Source organism: Salmo trutta, chromosome 3, assembly GCF_901001165.1.
Source record: "Salmo trutta chromosome 3, fSalTru1.1, whole genome shotgun sequence".
Lineage (NCBI taxonomy): Eukaryota > Metazoa > Chordata > Actinopteri > Salmoniformes > Salmonidae > Salmo > Salmo trutta.
In genome coordinates, this window is record NC_042959.1 from 58,771,904 (window position 1) to 58,784,138 (window position 12,235).

Here is a 12,235-nt window from a genome sequence, read left to right on the forward strand (position 1 = left end):
TCAGCAGGCCTATGGGGGTGATGTAACAACACTCTCTAGTCTTCAATAATCATTTACCCAATTCTGTAGCTGTGAAATAACCATATACCGTGTTTGTGTTATCTCTGTAACTGGCTAAGTTATTGTAAAAGAATTGTGTACAGGTTAATGCTCCCCGGTCTCTTGAGCTCCTGACTCTACAACCTCATGCCTTAGCAGCAGTGTTGGGGGTTACACGGTTCAAAAGTAACATGTTACGTAATCGGATTACTTTTAAGGAGTAATGGAGTAAAGTAACACGTTACTTGTTTAAATTGGGTAATATTATTACAGTTACTTTGTCAAACAACGCCTGCGTTACTTTCAGAATCATATCTCTATCGGGACGGGTGTTTCCATGATCCGATCTTGACTTGTTTCCTCATTTAGTTATTGACTGAGTGAAGAGTCTGTTTGGGGAAACGTCATCACAGCTGCTGTTCATATAAATGTACACCTCTGATCTTTGCCATTGATCGCTTCTTTGATAGCAAAGCCCATAGAGGGCTTTCCTGTCTAGTGGCAAGTGTGCCCTCTATACATCTCTATGGGTTCGTGTTCGTGCGCTCTATAACCAGAACTTGAGAGAAAGATTTTGAATGAAAAGATAAGAAATTTGTGCAGATGTTTGGCTTACAGTATACTGTAGAGGGATAATTAAGCACCCCATATATAGCTCAGCACTTGTAGACTAGCACAGGAAAGCAACGCCACAGATGAAACTAGTGATCTAACCTGAGATAGTGAGTAGCCTATCCTTGGAAGAGCACGCTCCCTCCGACAGTCAAACAAACTGTGAGATTGTGAGATTTGTTTCATGAAAGTAATACAATGTAATATAACTAGTATTATAAACTGGGTGGTTGGAGCCCTGAATGCTGATTGGCTGACAGCCATGGTCTGTCAGAACATATACCACAGGTATGACAAAATATTTATTTTTACTGCTCTAATTACATTGGTAACCAGTTTATAATAGCAATAAGGCACCTCGGGGGGTTTGTGATATATGGCCAATATACCACGGCTAAGGGCTGTGTCCAGGAACTCTGCGTTGCGGCGTGCATAAGAACAGCCCTTATCCATGGTATATTGGCCATATACCACACTTCCTCGGGCCTTATTGCTTAAATTTAACACGTCACTTTCCACACAAAGTAATATTGTAAAATAACATGTTACTTTGTGTTTACTTTTCAAATAACTAATCCCAACACTGCTTAACAGCAGGGTTAAATCATGCTTAATGTAAAACAATGCTAAGAGCTCTTTGTGCATTTATTGTCTCCTGTCCTTGAGCTTATGTGGCTAATTATCAATGTAAATGAATACAGTTGAAATCCCTGCTACAGTGTAAGTGCTCTGCTACTGGAATAGTGAGGGTATGGATGTTAAAAGAGCGTGAGTAGTGTGTGGGTCCTTTATTGGCTTGTTTTATAATATATCATCTTTGGTGGCAGACATAAACATACATCTACATGTCATTAAATATAAAGACAGTTAGCTAGTTAGCTAATTGTAATAGTTAGCTACAGTGAGGGGAAAAAAGTATTTGATCCCCTGCTGATTTTGTACGTTTGCCCACTGACAAAGAAATGATCAGTCTATAATTTTAATGGTAGGTTTATTTGAACAGTGAGAGACAGAATAACAAAAAAATCCAGAAAAATGCGTGTCGAAAATGTTATAAATTGATTTGCATTTTAATGAGGGAAATAAGTATTTGACCCCTCTGCAAAACATGACTTAGTACTTGGTGGCAAAACCCTTGTTGGCAATCACAGAGGTCAGACGTTTCTTGTTGTTGGCCACCAGGTTTGCACACATCTCAGGAGGGATTTTGTCCCACTCCTCTTTGTAGATCTTCTCCAAGTCATTAAGGTTTCGAGGCTGACGTTTGGCAACTCGAACCTTCAGCTCCCTCCACAGATTTTCTATGGGATTAAGGTCTGGAGACTGGCTAGGCCACTCCAGGACCTTAATGTGCTTCTTGAGCCACTCCTTTGTTGCCTTGGCCGTGTGTTTTGGGTCATTGTCATGCTGGAATACCCATCCACGACCCATTTTCAATGCCCTGGCTGAGGGAAGGAGGTTCTCACCCAAGATTTGACGGTACATGGCCCCGTCCATCGTCCCTTTGATGAGGTGAAGTTGTCCTGTCCCCTTAGCAGAAAAACACCCCCAAAGCATAATGTTTCCACCTCCTTGTTTGACGGTGGGGTTGGTGTTCTTGGGGTCATAGGCAGCATTCCTCCTCCTCCAAACACGTCGAGTTGAGTTGATGCCAAAGAGCTCCATTTTGGTCTCATCTGACCACAACACTTTCACCCAGTTGTCCTCTGAATCATTCAGATGTTGATTGGCAAACTTCAGACGGGCATGTATATGTGCTTTCTTGAGCAGGGGGACCTTGCAAGCGCTGCAGGATTTCAGTCCTTCACGGCGTAGTGTGTTGCCAATTGTTTTCTTGGTGACTATGGTCCCAGCTGCCTTGAGATCATTGACAAGATCCTCCCGTGTAGTTCTGGCCTGATTCCTCACCGTTCTCATGATCATTGCAACTCCACGAGGTGAGATCTTGCATGGAGCCCCAGGCCGAGGGAGATTGACAGTTATTTTGTGTTTCTTCCATTTGCGAATAATCGCACCAACTGTTGTCACCTTCTCACCAAGCTGCTTGGCGATGGTCTTGTAGCCCATTCCAGCCTTGTGTAGGTCTACAATCTTGTCCCTGATATCCTTGGAGAGCTCTTTGGTCTTGGCCATGGTGGAGAGTTTGGAATCTGATTGATTGATTGCTTCTGTGGACAGGTGTCTTTTATACAGGTAACAAGCTGAGATTAGGAGCACTCCCTTTAAGAGTGTGCTCCTAATCTCAGCTCGTTACCTGTATAAAAGACACCTGGGAGCCAGAAATCTTTCAGATTGAGAGGGAGTCAAATACTTATTTCCCTCATTAAAATGCAAATCAATTTATAACATTTTTGACATGCGTTTTTCTGGATTATTTTGTTGTTATTCTGTCTCACTGTTCAAATAAAAACCATTAAAATTATAGACTGATAATTTCTTTGTCAGTGGGCAAACATACAAAATCAGCAGGGGATCAAATACTTTTTCCCTCACTGTAGCTAGCTGGCGCTAACAAGATTTGGTTCTAGGTTGTGACATTAGGCCTATATTAGGCCTAGTAACTAGACATTGACTAGTGACGGTCCCTCATTCTAAACCCCTATCTTGATGTGCTTTATAATCCACCCTTCAGGCTAAAGCAACATATCCAGCCAGCCCATTTGGATCCTATCATGCTAATTTATTCTAATAGGATAATAAATAATAATGTAGCCTAGGGGGGACATGACAGCTTGTTGTGCTGTCTGTCTGTGACAGAACCTACCTCCTTACAGAGCTGTCATTACACCATCAAGACGTTTTAATAACCACACAATCAATGAGCCTCCAACCAGGTTCAACACTTGAATTTCCACTGATAGTCTGAGATGAGGGAGGCGACGGTGGCACTGATTACGCCCCAAATTACACCCTATTCCTTACATACTAAACAACTTTTATGGGCCCTGGTCAAAAGTAGTGCACTATATAGGGAATAGGGTGCCATTTGGAGTGCAGACACTGAAGGATCTGGCTGAGTAGGTGTTGTAACCACCTGGAAGTGCCAGGAAGGGTGCACAGCCTTAAGAGTCTGTCAGTGGGAAGCTGGAGATAATGGCTTCTGAGAGGGTTATTCACCTTGTACTTTTGTAGCTCTCCTTTCTCTCTCTCTCTCTCTCTCTCTCTCTCTCTCTCTCTCTCTCTCTCTCTTTTTCTCTCTGTCGGTCTGACTCGTTATTCCCTAATGTATTAGCTGTGTCTCTGACCCATGGGGTTTGTTGTGGGAATCTGTCTCAAGGATGGTAGAGGCAACAGATTTGTGTGTTGCGCCAACCTTGGCCACAGTGTGAGGTGAGATGTATTATCACAGTACAGCACTGCTGTTTGACACAAATAGTCTGGTCTGAACGAGTGAGCAGGCTGACTATTATTAGGGCTGACCTGGTGGCCAGTCATTCTGGGGAGACAGACTCACAAGGCCCTCTCTAAAGGGTCTGACATTTCTTTGTGTGTGCGTAAGTGTGTGCATCGTGTGTGTGTGTGTGTGTGTGTGTGTGTGTGTGTGTGTGTGTGTGTGTGTGTGTGTGTGTGTGTGTGTGTGTCAGGTTGCGATTTGGCTGCTACTGTTAACTGAAACAATGTCAGGATTTCTGCTATCTTTAAATTCCCGTTTATAAATTCTACTTGACTAGCTAGAGATGCTGCTCACCGTTATGGTTGGTGAGAGTTATAGGCCTAGTTACTGCTTTAGGCAGAACATGAGTGTTCCTTTCTCCTCGTATTTCTTCTGACTGTCTAAGGGGGTTTGTTGCTTGTGTTTACCCATAGTAGCAGTTGGCAGGGGCGGCAATTACACTATGTACACAACTGCTTGTCATCACCCACTGACACTGTATGCATTGGGACAGTTACTTTGAATTGGGACAATTCACTGTTTAGAAAGTATATATATTTTTTCTTGGTATCTTTGGTTGTAAGTAATTCATTTGCAGGCCTGTTTGGCAGCCTTACCCTTATGAAGTCAAGGTGAAGACGCACACTGGTCCAGGTTGTGGACCAGAAATGTCACAATGATAACACTAATGTCCTTCCATCCTTCCACTGCTCCGTCGTTGTGTGCTATATAGGGAACACAGTGCCATTTGGGACACAGCCATTATGCTTTGCCCAGTAGAGCAATCAGTAGGACCATCAGTAGGACCATCAGTAGGACCATCAGTAGGGCAATCAGTAGGACCATCAGTTGGACCATCAGTAGGGCCATCAGTGGGCCATCAGTAGGACCATCAGTAAGACCGTCAGTAGGACCATCAGTAAGACCATCAGTAGGACCATCAGTAAGACCATCAGTAGGACCATCAGTAAGACCATCAGTAGGACCATCAGTAGGGCCATCAGTAGGACCGTCAGTAAGACCGTCAGTAGGACCATCAGTAAGACCATCAGTAGGACCATCAGTAAGACCATCAGTAGGACCATCAGTAGGGCCATCAGTAGGGCCAGCAGTAGAACCATCAGTAAGACCATCAGTAGGACCGTCAGTAAGACCGTCAGTAGGGCCGTCAGTAGGACCGTCAGTAGGGCCGTCAGTAGGACCATCAGTAGGACCATCAGTAGGACCATCAGTAGGACCATCAGTAGGGCCATCAGTAGGACCATCAGTAGGCCATCAGTAGGGCCATCAGTAGGGCCATCAGTAGGACCATCAGTAGGGCCATCAGTAGGACCATCAGTAGGACCATCAGTAGGGCCAGTATGGACCATGAGGGAGGAAAGGTCAAAACTCTGATTCATAGCTCTACATTATGTGATGACCTGAGGTTCTCTCTGACCAGCCATGTGTTGATATTCACTTACTGTAGACTTACTGTAGCAGGGTGGTTGTGATTCCCTTATGGTTTAGCTGTAGCATGGTGGTTGTGATTCCCTTATGGTTTAGCTGTAGCATGGTGGTTGTGATTCCCTTAGGGTTTAGCTGTAGCAGGGTGGTTGTGATTCCCTTATGGTTTAGCTGTAGCAGGGTGGTTGTGATTCCCTTATGGTTTAGCTGTAACATGGTGGTTGTGAATCCCTTATGGTTTAGCTGTAACATGGTGGTTGTGATTCCCTTATGGTTTAGCTGTAGCAGGGTGGTTGTGATTCCCTTATGGTTTAGCTGTAGCATGGTGGTTGTGATTCCCTTATGGTTTAGCTGTAGCAGGGTGGTTGTGATTCCCTTATGGTTTAGCTGTAACATGGTGGTTGTGATTCCCTAATGGTTTAGCTGTTTAGCTGTAGCATGGTGGTTGGGATTCCCTTATGGTTTAGCTGTAGCAGGGTGGTTGTGATTCCCTTGTGGTTTAGCTGTAGCATGGTGGTTGTGATTCCCTTATGGTTTAGCTGTAGATGGGTGGTTGTGATTCCCTTATGGTTTAGCTGTAACATGGTGGTTGTGATTCCCTTATGGTTTAGCTGTAACATGGTGGTTGTGATTCCCTTATGGTTTAGCTGTAGCAGGGTGGTTGTGATTCCCTTATGGTTTAGCTGTAGCATGGTGGTTGTGATTCCCTTATGGTTTAGCTGTAGCAGGGTGGTTGTGATTCCCTTATGGTTTAGCTGTAACATGGTGGTTGTGATTCCCTAATGGTTTAGCTGTTTAGCTGTAGCATGGTGGTTGTGATTCCCTTATGGTTTAGCTGTAGCAGGGTGGTTGTGATTCCCTTATGGTTTAGCTGTAGCATGGTGGTTGTGATTCCCTTATGGTTTAGCTGTAGCAGGGTGGTTGTGATTCCCTTATGGTTTAGCTGTAACATGGTGGTTGTGATTCCCTTATGGTTTAGCTGTAACATGGTGGTTGTGATTCCCTTATGGTTTAGCTGTAGCAGGGTGGTTGTGATTCCCTTATGGTTTAGCTGTAACATGGTGGTTGTGATTCCCTTATGGTTTAGCTGTGACATGGTGGTTGTGATTCCCTTATGGTTTAGCTGTAACATGGTGGTTGTGATTCCCTTATGGTTTAGCTGTAACATGGTGGTGTCACAACTTCCACCGAAGTCGTTTCCTCTCCTTGTTCGGGCGGCGTTCGTCGGTCGGCGTCACCGGTCTTCTAGCCATTGTCGATCCACTTCGCATTTTCCATTTGTTTTGTCTTGTTTTCCTGCACACCTGGTTTCCATTTCCCTCATTATTTGTTGTGTATTTAACCCTCTGTTCCCCCCAATGTCTTTGTGTGGGATTGTTTATTGTAAGTGCTTGTGCACTTGTTTACTAGTGTGCGTCGGGTTTTTTGTACCCATATTCTGTTGTATTTTTATGCCGTTGGTTTCTGAATTAAACTGCTCCGGCTACTACCTAGTTCTGCTCTCCCGCGTCTGACTTCCCTGCCACCAGTTTCGCACCCCTTTAAAGAATCCCACACCACCATATGGAGTCAGCAGGAGCAGGTGCCCTTGGTATAGGGGTCGAGGAGCGCGTCCAGGAGCAAGTGGCGATGATCCACCATCTCGGCGCCGCCATGGAGAGACAGGGAGTTCCTCCAGCGCCTCCCCCAGCACAACCAGGGCCTCCACTAATCGCCTCCCCTTCACCCAGTCCAAGTGGGATTCGTCTCGCCCTTCCCCGGGAGTACGACGGGACGGCTGCACGCTGCCAGGGTTTCCTATTGCAGCTAGAGCTCTACCTGGCAACCATCCACCCGGCTCCTTCGGGTCGTGAGAGGGTGTCCGCCCTCGTCTCGTGCCTCTCAGGGAAAGCACTGGAGTGGGCCAACGCCGTGTGGGGAGAAGGAGACTCGGCGCTGGACCATTTCGAGGATTTCACCCGCCGTTTCCTGGCAGTCTTCGACCGCCCGCCCGAGGGTAGAGCGGAGGGGTGAACTTCTCTACCACCTGGCGCTAACAAGAGCGTCCAGGAGTTCGCCATGGACTTTCGGACCCTGGCCGCCGGCGCGGGATGGAGCGAAAGGGCCCTGATCGACTACTATCGCTGCAGTTTGCGCGAGGACGTCCGTCGGGAGTTGGCCTGCAGGGACACCACCCTCACCTTCGACCAGCTGGTGGACCTGTCTATTTGGTTGGATAACCTGCTGGCTACCCGCGGACGTCCAGAGCGGGGTCAGTCGGTTCCATCCCCCAGCACCACCGCTCCGATGCCCATGGAGCTGGGAGGTGCTGTGCGCAGGGAGACCGGAGGAGGTTCCGTCTCGTGCACCATCTGTGGCCGCAGAGGTCACACTGCTGGTCGGTGCCGGGTTGGTTCCTCTGGGGATCGAGGCAGTAGGCAGGGCACTCTGGTGTCACCCCAGGTGAGCTGGCACCATTCTCACCCAGAGCCCTCTGTAGCACACATGTTTTTGTATATCACTTTTCCTGAATTTTCCCCGCATTCCCAGCAGATGGAGCTCGTCGATTCAGGCGCGGCTGGGAATTTTATAGACAAATCGTTCGCCCATAGTTTAGGGATCCCCATTGTTCCCGGGGCTGTGCCCTTCCCCGTTCACGCCTTAGACAGTCAACCATTAGGGTCAGGGTCGATTAGGGAGGCCACCGCTCCCCTGGGCAGGGTGACGCAGGGGGATCACAAGGAGATAATCAGTCTCTTTCTTATTGACTCTCCTGCGTTTCCCGTAGTGCTAGGCCTACCCTGGTTAGCCTGTCACGACCCCACTGTCTCATGGCAACAGAGGGCTCTCACGGGGTGGTCGCGAGAGTGCTCGGGTAGCTGTTTAGGTGTTTCCGTTGGTGCTACTACGGTGGAGAGTCCAGACCAGGTTTCCACCGTGTGCATCCCCCCTGAATATGCCGATTTGGCTCTCGCCTTCTCCAAAAAGAAAGCGACTCAATTACCACCCCATCGACGGGGGGATTGTGTGATAAATCTCCTGGTAGATGCCGCACTTCCCAGGAGTCACGTGTATCCCCTGTCACAGGCGGAGACGGACGCTATGGAAACATATGTCTCCGAATCCCTGCGTCAGGGGTACATTCGGTCCTTCACTTCACCCGCCTCCTCGAGTTTCTTTTTTGTGAAGAAGAAGGAGGGAGGTCTGCTCCCGTGTATTGACTATCGAGGTCTAAACCAGATCACTGTGAGGTACAGTTACCCGCTACCTCTCATAGCCACAGCGATTGAGTCAATGCACGGGGTGCACTTCTTCACCAAACTAGATCTCAGGAGCGCTTACAACCCGGTGCGTATCCGGGAGGGAGACGAGTGGAAGACGGCTTTCGGTACTACCTCAGGGCATTATGAGTACCTCATCATGCCGTACGGGTTGATGAATGCTCCATCAGTCTTCCAAGCCTTTGTAGACAAGATTTTCAGGGACCTGCACGGGCAGGGTGTAGTGGTGTATATTGATGACATTCTGATATACTCCGCTACACACGCCGAGCATGTGTCCCTGGTGCGCAGGGTGCTTGGTCGTCTGTTGGAGCATGACCTGTACGTCAAGGCTGAGAAATGCCTGTTCTTCCAACAGTCCGTCTCCTTCCTAGGGTACCGCATTTCCACCTCAGGGGTGGAGATGGAGAGTGACCGCATTTCAGCCGTGTGTAATTGGACGACTCCCACCACGGTAAAGGATGTGCAGCGGTTTCTAGGGTTTGCCAATTACTACCGGAGGTTTATCCAGGGTTTTGGTCAGGTGGCGGCTCCCATTACCTCACTGCTGAAGGGGGGACCGGTACGTTTGCAGTGGTCAGCTGAGGAGGACAGGGCTTTTGGTCACCTGAGGGCTCTGTTTACCTCGGCTCCCGTGCTGGCTCATCCGGATCCCTCTTTGGCGTTCATAGTGGAGGTGGACGCGTCCGAGGCTGGGATAGGAGCCGTGCTCTCTCAGCGCTCGGGTGCGCCACCAAAGCTCCGCCCCTGTGCCTTTTTCTCGAGGAAGCTCAGCCCGGCGGAGCGAAACTATGACGTGGGGGACCGGGAGCTGTTGGCTGTCGTCAAGGCTCTGAAGGCGTGGAGACATAGGCTTGAGGGGGCTAAACACCCTTTTCTCATCTGGACTGACCACCACAATCTGGAGTACATCCGGGCGGCGAGGAGACTGAACCCTCGCCAGGCAAGATGGGCCATGATTTTCACCCGTTTTGTTTTCACCCTCTCTTACAGACCAGGTTCCCAGAACGCCAAGGCAGACGCACTGTCCCGGCTGTATGACACAGAGGAGTGGCCCATGGATCCCACCCCCATACTCCCAGCCTCCTGCCTGGTGGCACCGGTATAGTGTGGGAGCTGGACGCAGACATTGAGCAGGCACTACGTGCAGAGCCCACTCCCCTCCAGTGTCTCGCTGGGCGTCTGTACGTACCGTCTGCTGTCCGTGACTGGCTGCTGTCTGTGACCGGCTGATCTATTGGGCCCACACGTCACCCTCCTCTGGTTATCCAGGCATCGGTCGGACGGTGCGCTGTCTGAGTGGGAAGTACTAGTGGCCCACTTTGGCTAAGGACGTGAGGTTTTATGTTTCCTCCTGCTCGGTGTGCGCCCAGTGTAAGGCTCCTAGGCACCTGCCCAGAGGTAAGCTACACCCCTTACCCGTTCCACAATGGCCGTGGTCGCACCTGTCGGTGGATTTCCTTACTGATCTTCCTCCCTCACAGGGTAATACCATGATCCTGGTCGTTGTGGACCATTTTTCTAAGTCCTGCCATCTCCTCCCTCTGCCCGGTCTCCCTACGGCCCTACAGACTGCGGAGGCCTTGTTTACACACTACGGGGTGCCTGAGGACATAGTGTCTGATCGGGGTCCCAGTTCACTTCGAGGGTCTGGAGGGCGTTCATGGAACGTCTGGGGGTCTCGGTCAGCCTTACCTCGGGTTTTCACCCCGAGAGTAACGGGCAGGTGGAGAGAATTAACCAGGATGTGGGTAGGTTTCTGAGGTCTTATTGTCAGGACCGGCCGGGGGAGTGGGCGGTGTTCATGCCCTGGGCAGAGATGGCCCAGAACTCGCTCCGCCACTCCTCCACTAACCTCTCCCCCTTCCAGTGCGTACTGGGGTATCAGCTGGTTCTGGCTCCTTGGCAGCAGAGTCAGACCGAGGCTCCTGCGGTTGGCGACTGGTTTCGGCGCGCGGAGGAGACATGGGACGGCGCTCATGTTCACCTTCAGTGCGCCGTGCTGCATGCACCAGAAAGCCAGCGCAGACTGTCACCGCAGTGAGGCTCCGGTGCGGGTCTGGCTCTCGACCCGAAACCTGCCCCTCCGCCTGCCCTGCCGGAAGCTGTGTCCGCGGTTTGTGGGGCCATTTAAAGTCCTGAGGAGACTGAGTTACAGGTTACAGCTTCCCCCCGAATGTCACCTCTGTTTTCTGGGTTTGGAGCTTTGAACTTTCTTCGTCATTGCATATTATTGTCTTTGTGGATGTAGTGCTCATTCAACCTTTCTCCCTCTCTCTTTCCCTCTCTCTCTCTTTCTATCTTTCTCTCTCATTGTCTCTCTCTCTCCACATCCCTTCACCCACACTGCATTCATTAACCGTCTGAATTATTGAGAGGCATATCTAGCAAAGATTTAGTGACCAGGTGGGTCACAGCTATCCATTACACCAGCCATGCTTCCATTGTCCTACAAGGCAAATTAAATCAGACGTTGTAGCTCTTGGTTTTATCAATCTAAACAAGAAAAAGGTTTGTTCCATTCAGGATAGTCTTTTCTGTGTTTGTGTCCCAAATGGCACCCTATTCCCTACATAGTGTGCTGCTTTTGAACAGAGCCCTGTGAGTCCTGGTCAAAAGTAGTGCACCATATAGGGAATAGGGTGCTATTGGGGCAAAGTCTGTGTAGAGGAGATGTTCGACTGAATTATGGTTAGTATCAAGCACATAGACCAATGACACCATGACACTATGCTAAATAGCACCACAACAAATGTCATGCAGATGTTCTTTGTGGCTTGGATAGCTTCCAAATCTATCCCATGTTAATGATGGTATATTCTAGGCACATGATTCCGTTAGGGACTATCGTTAAGACTCAGTATCACTAACAGTACAAAGGACAGCAATAGACTATTTTATCCTCAATGGTCTTTTATATGAGTCAACAACTCTCAGGTAGATTCAAGCCCTTGTCAAAGCGAGGTTAAATCTCTGCGTCCCAAGGCACCCTATTCTCATTATAGTGCACTACTTTTGACCTGGGCACATAGGGCCCAAAGTAGTGCACTGTAGGGAATAGGGTGCCATTTTGGACAGAACTATAGATCAATGACTGTGGCAATGGGATTCATAACAATGGCCATGGGAGAGCTTCAACTTTACCCAGCAATGAAAAACTTTTTATTTTCTCTTGTGGTCAATATAGCAGTGGGGAGCTGAATTTACTGCAGTGTGCTGTAAAATATCTGCCTTTGGGCCAGTGGTGTAATTACGTTGACGTGAGCCTCTCTGCAGCCCGCTTCTCCTCTCCTCCAATCTGCGTTCAATTTATAAATGCCACTGCGCTAGTAATCACACTGTTTCCACACTTAGTTTGGAGAGTCAGCCAGTCAGCCAGCCAGCCAGTCAGTCAGCCAGCCTGTCAGCCAGCCAGTCAGTCAGTCAGTCAGTCAGTCAGTCAGTCATCAGTCAGCCAGCCAGCCTGTCAGCCAGCCTGTCAGCCTGTCAGCCAGCAAGTCAGCCA

The 12,235-nt window shown here is 48.9% G+C and overlaps 1 protein-coding gene across 7 annotated transcripts in view; it reads left to right on the forward strand.

The window, feature by feature from the left end:
- LOC115181010 (oxidation resistance protein 1) overlaps positions 1–12,235 on the forward strand; it is a 162,417-nt gene that overhangs the window by 75,821 nt on the left and 74,361 nt on the right. The window lies entirely within an intron of this gene.